This window comes from Macaca mulatta, chromosome 19, assembly GCF_049350105.2.
Source record: "Macaca mulatta isolate MMU2019108-1 chromosome 19, T2T-MMU8v2.0, whole genome shotgun sequence".
Taxonomy (NCBI): Eukaryota; Metazoa; Chordata; class Mammalia; order Primates; family Cercopithecidae; genus Macaca; species Macaca mulatta.
The window spans coordinates 54176581-54189499 of NC_133424.1; the positions used below are offsets into that span (position 1 = coordinate 54176581).

General features: G+C 47.9%; 1 pseudogene; it reads right to left on the reverse strand.

Annotated features, from left to right (window-relative positions):
- Window positions 1–390: 390 nt before the first annotated feature.
- On the reverse strand, window positions 391–9271 carry LOC718899 (pregnancy-specific beta-1-glycoprotein 7-like; annotated as a pseudogene).
- Window positions 9272–12919: the final 3648 nt, after the last annotated feature.

Sequence of the window (12919 nt, forward strand, 5' to 3'; positions counted from 1 at the left end):
GGGAAAAATGTGAAAAATTTGGGGGAAAAATGTTTCAAAGCCTCAGATGTTCCTTGTAGCTCATGGAGTAGGTGAAAGAAACAAAGACGCGGCAGAAAGGTATGTGTTGGTGACAGCGAGAAGCAACCTGACCTTGAAGACTCTCCTTCTTGTCCCTCTGTGAAGCCTCTTCCAACACAGGGCTCAGGGCTGAAAAAGCCCCCTCCCTACCCTTCTTAGACTGGATACAAAGTCAGCCATTAGAAAACAGGAAAACAAGGAGAAGAGAGTCTGTAGAGACAAATTGGGAGGGTTCAAGAGGAGAATTTAGGATTTGCTTCTGCCCATGGAACACAGACTGGGAATAAAAGTGTTTTTCTGACTCTTCTCTGAAAGCCAGATAGACTCCACCTAAAACTCTATTGCCAATGATGCAGGGATCCACTTACCTGAGACTCTGATAGTCTCTAATGTAGAACGTTCGCTGCCAGTGGCTGAGTTACGAGCAGAGCAACGATAGAGCCCGCTATGCTTTGTAGTAATTTTGGGGATATAGATCCTTGGTCCTGATTGCAGAAACTTCCCATTTATCGTCCAAGTATACTCTGCCGGTGGATTAGAGTCCGCGAAGCATGACAAGTAGAGGTTTTGTCCTGAACGGTAGTCGATCAATGAAGGGAAAATCCTGGGGACGTCTGGACCATCTGGAATAAAGGGAATAAAGCCACAGGTGATGTCGTCCAAGGGAAGGGGATGCTCCTGATCTCTTAAATTGACACAGTGTCCCCCTGAGCCAAGACACACCCTCAAGTCCCAGCCAAACCCCTTCTGTGTTCACTGAGCCAAGTCCTGAGGTATTCACCTGTTTCTCCCATCACAGGCTGTAGACCCCAAGTCTCCCACGACAAGAGCATCCCCTCCCCTTATATTCTTGGTTAAGGCTGTGCCTACCCAGGTTTTCCCAGGGCAGGGAGTCATGTCCCCCTCGGGTGTCCAGAAATAAAATTGCCTGTACTTGGACCTTAGATAGACTGAGATGTCTGGTCTCTGGTCGTTTGGATTTAAGCTGGTGGCCTGGCCCAGAGAGGAAACAAAGATACAGAGGACATCCAGGGTGACTGATCACTGCAGATGCTACCAACTTGGTCCCATATTTCACATTCATAGGTTCCTGTGCCATTTCTTGTGACATTGGGTACAATGAGGATCCTGTTTTCACCGGGTTGCTTTAGCCTGGGACTGACCGGGAGGCTCTGACCATTTACCCACCACATGTAGGTGTAGCCCTGAGTCTTAGGTTCACAAGTTAAGGCTACAGAATTCTTATTCTGCATGGGGTTGAAGTTTTTGCTGGTGATGTAGGGCTTGGGCAGCTCTGCTGTGTGGACAACAGAGAGAAGATTGTCTGGTGTGGCACCTTTGATTCCTCCACAGGCATCCTTCAATCAGAGTTGGCATCCCCCACCTCTCAGCCCTCCTGAATCCTTGAAAGTCAACAGCTGGTGCATGTGTCACAAGACAGATGCATGATGATCTAAGGGCTCAAAGACTGTGAGGCCGCCTGCTCTGTCTTAGGGAAGCACAGACTTTCTCAAGTGTGAATTGAGCAGCAGTGTTGGGTCATGGACAGACACATCAGTGGGAGTCACAGGCCCAGATACCCCTTCCAGTCCGTCTCTAATCAACTGACCAGCTGGCTCACCTTGGATTCCTTACCTGGAATGTACAACTGCTGGGCCCCTTCCAAATTCCGTCCTACTTTGCCCCCCTAGATGTGATTTCTCTGAAGTTTCCATTTCCAAGGATATTCTGGAGATGAGTAATAATGGGACTTCCCATTGTCCTGAAATCCTGAAGATACTGAGCATCCTGGCCTGGGACTGGATGTTTCAGCAGAAATAAGACAGGGGAGACCAGAGTCAAGCCTGGAGGTCAGTTCAGTCATCAGGCAGTGGAGGCACAAGGTGGGGCAGTTTTCTGCAGGTGTTTCATGCTGACTTACTTGAGCCAGTGACCTCCAAAGATAGAGCAGAGTGCAAGGAATGATCTAGAAAGAGTGAAGGGGACAGGCAAGACCTGGTGGCTTGGGAGCAGAACCATGTTCCCTGTTTTGGGTTCTTTAAGTTTCCTCTCCTTCTGCAGAGGACAGGTGAGGACTATGTGGATCTTTCCAGAAACACATGTGGATATTTGCAAATGCAGAACTGACTGGTGGAAAGGGTGGGAATGAACTGCTGGAAATCTGGTACTCATGGATCATGTGTGTTTGATGGATATGAGACAAATTTGGGGAGAAGTTTTGCAAATATTTTCCTTCATTGGACCCTCTACTCTCCGATTCCATTTATTTTACTACTCTAGGGACCTCATGTAAGTGGATTTCAGAGTGAATCTGAGAAGTGACTGCTTGTTGCCAGGAACTGGGATTGGGGAGAATCAGAAGTTGTTCATGGGTGTGCAATTTGAGTTATGCAAGACGGGGAGGTTCTAGAGATCTGCTGTACAGCTTGATGCCTACAATTCTCACAAATTGAGTATTTCTTATGCATAAGACTGAGGACAAAAAGTGTTTTGGATTTCTGACATTTCTTGATTCTGAAATATTTGTCATATAGTTACTGCTTTAGCATCCCAAATCTGAAGGATTGAAAATCTGAAATGCTCCAGTGAACATTTCTTTTCAGCATCAGATTAGTATGCCAAAGTGGGAGGTGATAAGCCAAACAAATTCTTGCCTTTTTTTTTTCTCTCTCACCACGTTTCTAGCTTGGTGATTAGTTTTTGGGCAATTCCATATTGGCCATGCTGCACTCATATATTTTTGAGGGCTTTGGGATGTGAGAGAGGCTGATTTCTATTTTCTATGTCATCAAAAGTTTCCACCTTTTCATGGTTGCATCTTTTTCTCAGTGTCTCTCTTGTGGCCATCATTAATAAGAGCCTGTCAGGTCAGATTTTGGACAGATTTTTGTAATTCTGCAAAAAATGTTACTGGGATTCTGGTAGCGGATGTGTTGAATCTGGAGCTCAATTTGGGTAGTATTGTCTTACTAACAATATTGATTCTTCCAATTCGCGAGAATGAAATGTCTTTCCATTTATTGATGTCGTCTTTAATTTCTTTCAGTAATGTTTTGTAGTTTTCAGGGTATAACCCTTAGACCTTTTTGGTTAAACTTATTCCAAAATATTTTATTCCTTTTGATGTTAATGTGAATGAAAGTTCTTTTCTGAATTTTCTTTCACATTGTTCATTGTTAGTGTATAGTCTAAAGAATGATCTAAAATGAGTGAAGAGTACACGCAAAAGCTGGTGGTTTTGGAGCAAAAACATATTCCCGGTCCTGGGATTTTGATTTTCCCTCGCCCTTTGCAGAGGGCATGTGGCTCTTCCCTGATAGCCAGATAGACTTCACTGGAAAACATATTGCCAATGCTCCAGGGATCCACTTACCAGGGACTATGATCCTCTTGATTATGAAATTTGTTCCACCAGTGGCTGAGTTATGCATGAAACAGATATAGACCCTTCTATATGTTTTAGTGGTTTGCGGGATAAAGAACACTTGTGCTGATTGCTGGGACTTCCCATCAATCAGCCAAGAATGCTCTGCCAGTGGGTGAGAGTCTGTGAGGCAGGAGAGCTTGGGGAGTTCCCCTGTGTGGTTATAGGTGTATGAAGAAGAAATGGTGGGGGCGTCCAGGCCATCTGGAGCAAAGAGAAGAAATCACAGGAGATGTTGTCAGAGGGAAGGGAAAATCCGGGTCTGTGGAAGGGCCACAGTGACCCTGTGAGCTAAGTCACAATACTGAAGTCCCAGCCAAATCCCTGCTGTGTTCACTGATCAGGAGCCTGAGACATTCACCTGTTTCTCCCATCATAAGCTGTGGACCGTGATTCTCCCATGACAGGAGCAGCCTTTTCTTGTTGTTGATCAAGCCTAAGCCTACTCTTAGTACTCAGGGCCAGCTTTGATGTCCAGGAGTAAAAGTGTCTGTATTGGACCTGAGAGGGACTGGGAGGCCTGGCCTCTGGCCATGTGTATTTGGGATGGCAGCCTGGCTCACAGAGGAACAGAAGATACTCACAGATGAGATTCAGGGTGACTGGGTCACTGCGGCTGGCACTCACTGGATTCTTCATTTCACATTCATAGGGTCCTGCAGTATCCCTTGTGACAACAAATAGAGTGAGGGTCCTGTTGTTTTTGGACAGCTGCAACGTGTGACTGTTACGGAGGCTCTGACCATTTATCCACCACCGGTAGCTTACATCCTGAGTATCAGGATCACAGGATAAGATCACAGTCTCCACGGCCTCCCAGGGGTTTAAGTTGCTGCTGGAGATGGATGGCTTGGGAGTCTCCACTGTGCAGATAACAGAGAGAAGATTGCCCTGTGTTGCACCTTTGATGCCTCCAAAGATATACAGGGATGGCCTTTCCCAACTCTCAGCCCACACAGGTCCTTAAAAGCCCATGGCAGGTGTGTGTGTTACAAGACGGATGGCAATCTGAGGGCTCAGGGATTGTGAGGCTGCCTGCTTTATGTGGGAGAAACACAGACTTTCTCAAGTGTGAATTGAGCAGCAGCATTGGGTCATGGAAAGACATGGGACCAGCAGTCACAGCCCCTGGTGCCTCTGTGAGTCCCTCCCTCTCCAACTGCCTGCCTGGCTCACCTTGTGTTTCTCACCTGGAGCATGCAGTACTGGAATTGTCTTAGTTTCAGTCTTACTTTGCCCCCCAAGGTATGTTTTCTCTGCAGCTTCCCTTTCCAAGGATATCTTAGATATAGATGATGGAAGTTCCCATTGTCCTTAAACCCTTTGTGCACTCATTCTTGGACGTAGGCTAGGCTAACCATGGGAGGAATTTAGTTTATGGTTTAACTTTGAAGCAAGAATGATAATAGTTCCTCCATAACACTAATACCCTTCTTTTGCCCAGGGATTGCCTTTGTAAAACTGGTGAAGACCATGACAGTAAGATTACAGGAGGGAACTGAATTCTGCTAAAATGTAGGCACAGTTTCTATAATCCCTTACTTCTCAAATGTTATTTGGTCAGAGTTTGCAACATTTGTAACTAATTGCTGCTCTAGATAACATCACTATTGTAGAACCTGAGGTTGGTCTTTTGAGATGTTTCTCATTCTTTGCATTCTGGCAACCCACTGATCTCATCCATACCCATGACTAAAGGCTCTGCCAGTCATGTGGTCCCCACCTAGAGATGGATTCAAGCGCAAACAGATCATTTCCCTCCGCCCGCATGATTCCATCCCCAAACAATCAGCAGTACCCATTTTTTACTCCTGTGTCCCTGAAACTATCCTTGAAAATCTCTAACCCCTGATCCACTAGGGAGGCTGATTTGAGTAATAATAAACCTCTGTCCTCCTGTTTGGCAGACTTGGAGTCATTAAAATCTTCATTTACTGCAAATCATCTTCTGGATCAATGGGTTTTGTTTGTGCAGGAGGCCAGAAAAACTTGTCTGGGAATTATAAGAGTGGATGGAGGAGTTGTCTATCCCTGTCCCACGGTCTTGTCCACAGAACAACCTCACAAAGGGAAAGAGCTCTGGATGGGGATACAGTGGAAGCTTATTCTCTTAGTGACCTGGGGACATTAGCTCAAGATGAAGCCTGGCAGGAGTGGCAACTCCAGCTTATTTCTATGCATTTCCCATTTCCTGGGAGGTGGGCCATTCCACAGTGTTAGCAGGAAGGGAATAGAACAGTCAGCGTAGTTAGAGGGAGTGTCTGGGGAAGGGCTAGGGGTGGAGGAAGAAGCTGTGCAGGACAGGGCTTGCCAGTTAGAATGAAGTGGGAGGAAGATGAGGGACACAGAGAAGCAGAGAGAGGTAGAGACAGCATGGCAGTGAACAGTGGGGGCTACAGTGACTTCAGAGACCCCAGGGACTAGGTGTCCCCATTTCCACAGTCCAGGACCAGGGAGCCCTGAAAACCCTCCAGTGCCCAAGGAACTTCAATGTTACATGAGGTGGGGTGTCTTTAATGGCAAGAGTTAGTGGGGGGATGAAACATGGGCGTCAGCCTCTGAAAGAGAAGGGACAGGTGTGGCTAGAACCTCTTAGGATTCTACATCTGAGATCCAGTCTCTAAAGAGGTTATGAATCACTCATTTCTTCATTCAATTCCTTCATTTGTTATGTGAGAGCACCTGAGTGTGTGTCTCTCACTGGACTTGAGCTGGTGCAGGGCATAAGTGGGAAAGAATACAAGCTCCTCTCCTTTATCTTGTCATGCCAGTGACATGGACACTTTGGGAAACACAGGATTTCAGGTTCAGTGATAGGGCTGAAGATCTGAGGGGGAGGCCTGGACATTTTTTGCACTGACTCTGACAATTGAGGCAGGTGATTTAGTTCTGGAGAACAGACTAATCAGCTGACCATTTGCTCTCACTCCTCTGAGGTTTGGATGCCTAAGAAGAGAGGATTTGAGCCACTAAGTGACTATAGGGTCCTTGAAACCCAATAAGCCCTCACTTCTGGTGGAGGAGAGGATGAGCCTGTGGCTGCAGACAGACCTCATGTGACCCTGATCTGCCTTTTGTGTTTGTGTGACTCTGGTTCAGTGACTGTGCCTTCCTGTGCCTCAGTTTTCTCTCAGTCAAATAAGCTAAATGGCAAATGGACTGTGACTTTTTGTGCTATCTGTGAATAAATTGTAAATTCTTCACAGTGACCTGACCTAATGCTTGGCACAGTGGAGGTGTTCACACAAACAGCATTTATTATTATTCATTTCTATGAGGGAGCACCTTTAGGTCAGATCCCTGTGGACAAGCTGCTGCCAGGTACATTTTCTCTCTTCTGTTTCTGCTTCTGGGGACATTATGTTTTCTATGGAGTGTCCTAAGCCTCACAAGGCAGTTGGCTGATGGCCTACAAAGCTTGTCTTTCTGTCCTCTCCACTCTGAGTCTCAGGTGAAGAAAGCTCTGTCCTTGCCCAGATGAGGCTCTGAGGGCTGAGCCCTGGCTGGTGAGCAGCTCCAGGAGACACAGTCCTCAGACAGCTGGTAAATCCTTTGTCCCAGTAAGCCCTGCCACAACCCAGCCCTGGCACAGGCTCCTCAGCTTAATCTTGAGTAAGGATTTAGGGACAGGTTCTGGGATTGAGGCTTCTAGGACTGAGCTTCTCTGAGAGTATCTCAGGGGTCCTCTTAGGCAAAGCCCTGCTCAGTTCTCCAGGGTCTTTCTCAGGGTGAAGTTTATGAAAAGGGCATGAGGTGCTTGGCTGAGACTGATCTCCTCCTGCTGAGCACCCCCCCCCCCATCAGACTGTCCTTCCTGTGCAGCAAGTGTCTGCAGGGTCTGGAGGCAGGAAAGGAATTCTGATCTGCTGATGTTTGTCTCCTCTGTGTGTGTCCTGCACTAAATGCCAAAACCCCAACATGGGACATAATGCAGAGTGGGACACAGCCACAGTCTAGGCCTGACCTTCCTGTGTGTGCAAAGTAGAAGTCACCCCGCACCCCCACACCGAGGGATCGTATGGAATCACTCACGGTATAAGGTATAATGTCCAGTTACTCCTTCAGTCCTATCACCTCGCTTTATGATTTCTATGGTGTAGGATCCTGTGTCCTTCCAGGTGGCATTCTGGATCAGCAGGGATGCATTGGAATATACTGTTTCTCGTCCACTGTATGCAGGCCCAAGTATAATTGTTTCAGCGTCTATTACATATGATGTAATGTAAAGGTGGTGGTCCGTTTTTTGCCCTTTGTACCAGATGTAGCCAGTAACATTCTGGGGCAAATTGTGGACAAGTAGAAGAACATCCTTCCCCTCGGAAACTTTGGCTGGCTGGGCTTCAATCGTGACTTGAGCAGTGGTGGGCGGGTTCCAGAAGATTAAAAGTGATGCTAGGAGGTGGAGAGAGCATCAGTCAATATTGAGACCTATGTATGGGGGCGAAAGCATTGAGCCCTGGGTCCTGAGAAGATCTCTTCAATCATCAGCCTTGAAGATACACACACACTCCAGTAGGACAGTAGGACACACACACACCCCTTTGTGTCTGTGTGTGTGTTTGTGTGTGTGTGTGTTTGTGTGTGTGTGTGTGTGTGTGTGTGTGTGTCCTACTATCCTACTGGGTGAAAGTCAGCAACATGACCCCCATTCCTTCAACCCTTCTGACCTTGGCATTCTTTTGTTTGGAATCCTCTTCCCCAGGGATCTTCATGGCTCCCTCCACAACACCCTCAGGTCCTGCTCACATCAGGGCATCCTTAGGCTTCTTTCCTGACACCTCCTTCAGAGACCCTGGGTCTTCCCTTTCTGACCTTTCCCTGCTCTGCTCCCTCCAGAGCACTTGTCAACACCTGACCTCACATTCTAGATCTCTTTGCATGTCTGTCTTCCTCCCCATGACAGTGTGAGCTCCATGAGGACAGGGACTTTTATGATCTTGGTTGCACCCCAGTGCCTGGGACAGGCTGCAGACTTTTGTAGATGTGAGAGTTCCCAGGGCCCTCCATGCCTGGGTTTTTTCTTTTATTCTTTCCCCAATTGTTGAGGTTTTTTGCTGAGGACAGTGTTTAATGCCCTGCTTATATTTTCATTTGAAGTGTTATCTGATAATAGTTATTATCATTTTACAAAATGTGGTGTCCCGTGCTGATTAACCCGGAAAATAGAGCACTTGAGATTTTCCTACCTCTTACCAATTCCGGTTCAATGTGATTTTCCTGTTTTAGTCCCTGTCCCTCTCTGGTGTATTTTCCCCTATCCAGGCTCCAACAGAGCCTTCTTTCCTGCTTTTTGTTTTTTCTTTCTTTCTTTCTTTTTTGAGACGGAATCTCGTACTCTCTCCGAGGGTGACATGCAGTGGCACCATCTCAGCTCACTACCACCTCTGCCTCCCAGGGTCATGCAAACCTCGTGCCTCAGCCTCCCGAGCAGCTAGGATTACAGGAGCACATCACCACACCTGGTTAACTTTTTTGTATTTTTAGTAGAGACGGAGCTTCACTGTGTTGACCAGACTGGTATTGAACTCCTGAACTCATGATCCGCCCACCTCAGCCTCCCAAAGAGCTGCCTTCTTTTATTTCTTAGAACCCCATCGTCTCCAGGAAACCCCATCCAATGATTCTGCTTCCTCCTCCTGTCCTCTCCCAGGAAGTTCTCTCCTCACCTGTGAGCAGGAGCTCCTTCCAGGTGATGTGCAGTGTGCAGCGAGGGGCTGAGAGGGGCCCCATGGCCTGTGCTGCCTGCGTCTTCTCTGTGGAGATGAGCCTGGGATCCAGAAACTTTCTGGGCACGGCTGTCAGCTGTGCTGTCCTTCCTCCTTCTGTGCTGAGCCTCTTTCCAGGGCAGGAGCACTTCTCAGGCTCATGGGCAGGGTCTGTGCCCAGGGCACCTCTCTGTCCCCTCCCCTCTCAGTCCTGCCTCCTTGTCCCTCCTTCTCTTTTTCCTTTTGTCTGTGTGTCAGGTCCCTGGGAATTGTGGAGGCCTCTGTCTGTTTCAGCAGTGATTCTGTCACCAAACCTCAACACACACTGTGTGCAGAAACACAAACGCACACACAAAAGAGACACACACAGACACACACATACCATGTATGTTGGAGCACAGTTCTGGGCCTCAGCCTCCTGCTGTCCCCATGGGTCTGGGTCTGGATGCGCATTTGCACCCTTTGCCCTCTTGCTGGAGCTGCACCAGGTCCCTGTCACAGGGACACCCCATTGTGCTGTGGGTGAGTTGTGTGTCGCCTGGTGACAGGAACCCTTCCTTTCTTTAATTGTGTCTAGCTTGGCTGTAGCTTCCAAGGATAGACATTCTGGACCTGGGTGTCCCAGAGGAAACTATGCTTCCTGGAGCTGTGCAGGGTGAATCTCTCATGTCTCTTGGGAGGAGAGGCCTGTGGTGGTTGCTCAGTGGGGGCTGTGAGTCCCATGGTCAAAGGGACGGTTCTCTGTCACTCTATTGCTCCCTGGGGTCTGGTGGTTGAGCTGGGACTCAGGGTTTCTCCTTTGTTCCTGACCATCCTTGGTGTCCTCTCTTCTCTGTCCAGCTGATTGTCCTGTGATTACCACACCTTCCCCATGGTGGCGCAGGAGGAAGTGGGGAGTTACCCAGGAATCCCGTGGAACATGGCTCGTTGAGATGCAAGAAGGGGAGCCTGGGACAGAGCAGGGCTTCAGAACTGGAGAGATTCATCCCGACTTACTCCGTGGTCGTGATGGGCTCAGCCCTCCATGTGCTGACATACCCAGGGGTCTGTACTGAGGGTTTTGACCTGGCCGAGCTGCTCTCTGTAGAGGAGGAGCAGGCAGTCGCCAGAGAGCCTGTCTGGAGGGACGTTGCCCACCTCTGAGAGGGCGGGTGGGGGTGAGTTGTGTTCTGGGAGCAAATAGCAATAATACCCCCCTTCTCCCGGCAAGGACACAGGAGAGGTCTGTCTTCCCAAGGGATAGCCGGGTGTAGGTGACCACGTCCTGGATGGTGCCTGTGTGTGACCATCCAGGCGCTCTGAGCCCCACAGGGTACAGCGGGCAGACAGGTCACAGGGTGCCTGACTGATTCCCGGGGAGGCTGTAGACCCTCAGGCAGCCGCTGTTCTGTGTCAGTGCTAGGCGTGGCCTGGGATGCCCCAGAAAACAGGACAGATGGAGTAGGGGTGGGCATTTAGTGAGCAGTGACAGAAAAAGTTGATTAGGATGGAGGGAGGTTACGAGGGGAGAGCGCCCAGTATGGCGTCGCGTGCAACATGGCTGCCCTGGGAGATGTCTTTTTAGCTGATCCCAGGGAAGGAGCAGGTGTGTGGGTCAGGAGCTGCCTGCAGAGGGAGTGGTGTCAGGTTGGAGGCCTCCAGGTCAGGGAGGAGCTGACAGAGTCCGTGTGGGGATCATGGAGGGCCCTGAGGACTTGGGCCGAGGTGACCCTGGTGAGGGTGCCTTTGGGTTTTGCTTTGGGTTTTGCTAAGGGAGGTCTGCATCCCCTGGGATCCAGGCTGGGAGGGACTCCACCGCCCTCTGGTGGACAGCAAGGGAAGTGTGGGTGGCCCTAGTCCCAGGCCAGGCGGCGTGTTTTATTCCTCAAGGATCTGCACATTTCACATGAGGTCACCCATATGTTATGTTGCAGCTCCATCACATTCCAGCCCCGTGAGTGCCGGTCTCTGCGGTTCTACGTTCGCTGTTCTCCCTCTTTCACAATCGGATGTCCCAAACGCAGATTTTTGTCAACTTCTGTGAGTTTGTGTTTCTAGGCGGCACTGTGTATACCCTGGGGACAGTGATGTCTGGGGCTGAGCACTGCACTGGGCTTGGGAGCAGAAGAGGGAGCAGCAGGGCGGGAGGATCAATACCAGGGGAGCAGGGACAAGTCATTTTCATTTTCTCATTCCCAGGGACCAGAAACCAGGATTCTGACTCCAGGGCACAGTACCACACCCTACTGGTGTCCCTGGATGTCATGAGTGCTCATAGTGTCATGTTACCTTGACATTCATTTTTTAAGGTGTAAGTTTTTTTGCCTCACATCAGAGTCAGGTCTTGGTCACCATGGCAGTTTTCAATACTCTATCTGTTTCAAGTGGCTCCAGTTTGTGTCCAGAGATAAAATCTTAGAGGCATCTCTCCTGCTTGGTGTGCTGGGCTCCCCTCTCTCCAGCTGCTTTCTTTAAACGGATAATTCTGACATTTGCCCTCACATTTAAAGTGACCACTTGTCAGTCACAGCATGATCTCCTGGTCCCAGTGTTTGCTCTCCTGGTCCCAGTGTTTGACATCTGTGGTCTCCAGGTGTGCCGAGTGCTCCCCAGTGTCTGTAAGTAGTAAAATCACTTACACTTTCACGTTGTGGTTGTATCACTATAGCCTCACATGCCATCCAGGGCCTGACATCGAGGCTGCCCTATGGGACCTGTGCTGGTTGAGCCTCTGCTGGAGCTCTTGTTTTGGGACCTCTGGTTCTGCTGGGGACAGGAGCTTCCAGTTAACTTGATTGAAAATGTGATACGATTCATTGAAAACACTGGGTCAGATGATGTATTCATGGGCTTCAGCTGCCATAACAAACACCTTAGCCTGGGTGAATTAACTAATAGAAATTGATTTTTCACAGTTCTGTAAATAATGTGCAATTTTAATCACTTTAAAATGTGCAGTCAAGTGGAATTAGCCACATACACAGTGTTCAGTTGCCATCACCACTGTTTTTCCTAGAAAAATTGTTATCATTGTAAACTGAAACTTTGTATCTTTTGAACAATAATAACTCCCTGTATTTTCCACCCTAGACCTTGATCACCTCTACTCTGTCTCTATGAATTTGCCTATTCTTGATGTTTCATAGAAATGGAATTATATATATATGTTATTTTGTTTCTGATATGTTTCACTTTGTATAATATTTCCAAAGTCCATGCGTGTTCCAGTGGATGTCAGAGCTTCATTCCTCTTTATGGCAGATTAACATTTGGTTGTATGTGTGACCACATCTGTTTATTCATGTGTTAATGAACACTTGGATTGTTTTCATATTTTATCTTTTGTGAGTAATGCTGCAATCAACATTCCCATGTAAGTACCTGTTTGAGTCCCTGGATTCAATTCTTTGGGTACATATCCAGGAATGGATGCTGTTTCACATGAGAATTCTATGATTAGCTTCTTGAGGAACAGCACAACTGTTTCTCCCAGTGGCTGTACATTTTTATAATCTCACCAGCAGTGCATGAGGATTCCAAATTCTGCATAAGGCTTTCACTTGTTATTTAACATTTTAAAAGAATGGTAGCCATATTTGTAGGTGTAGTGTGGGATCTCATTGTGGCATTGAATTTGTATTTTTCCTAATGAGTAATGATATTGAGTTTCTTTTCATGTCCCTCTTGATGATTTGCATATCTTCTTTGAAGAAATGTCTATTTGAGTCCTTTGCCCATTTATATAAATTGG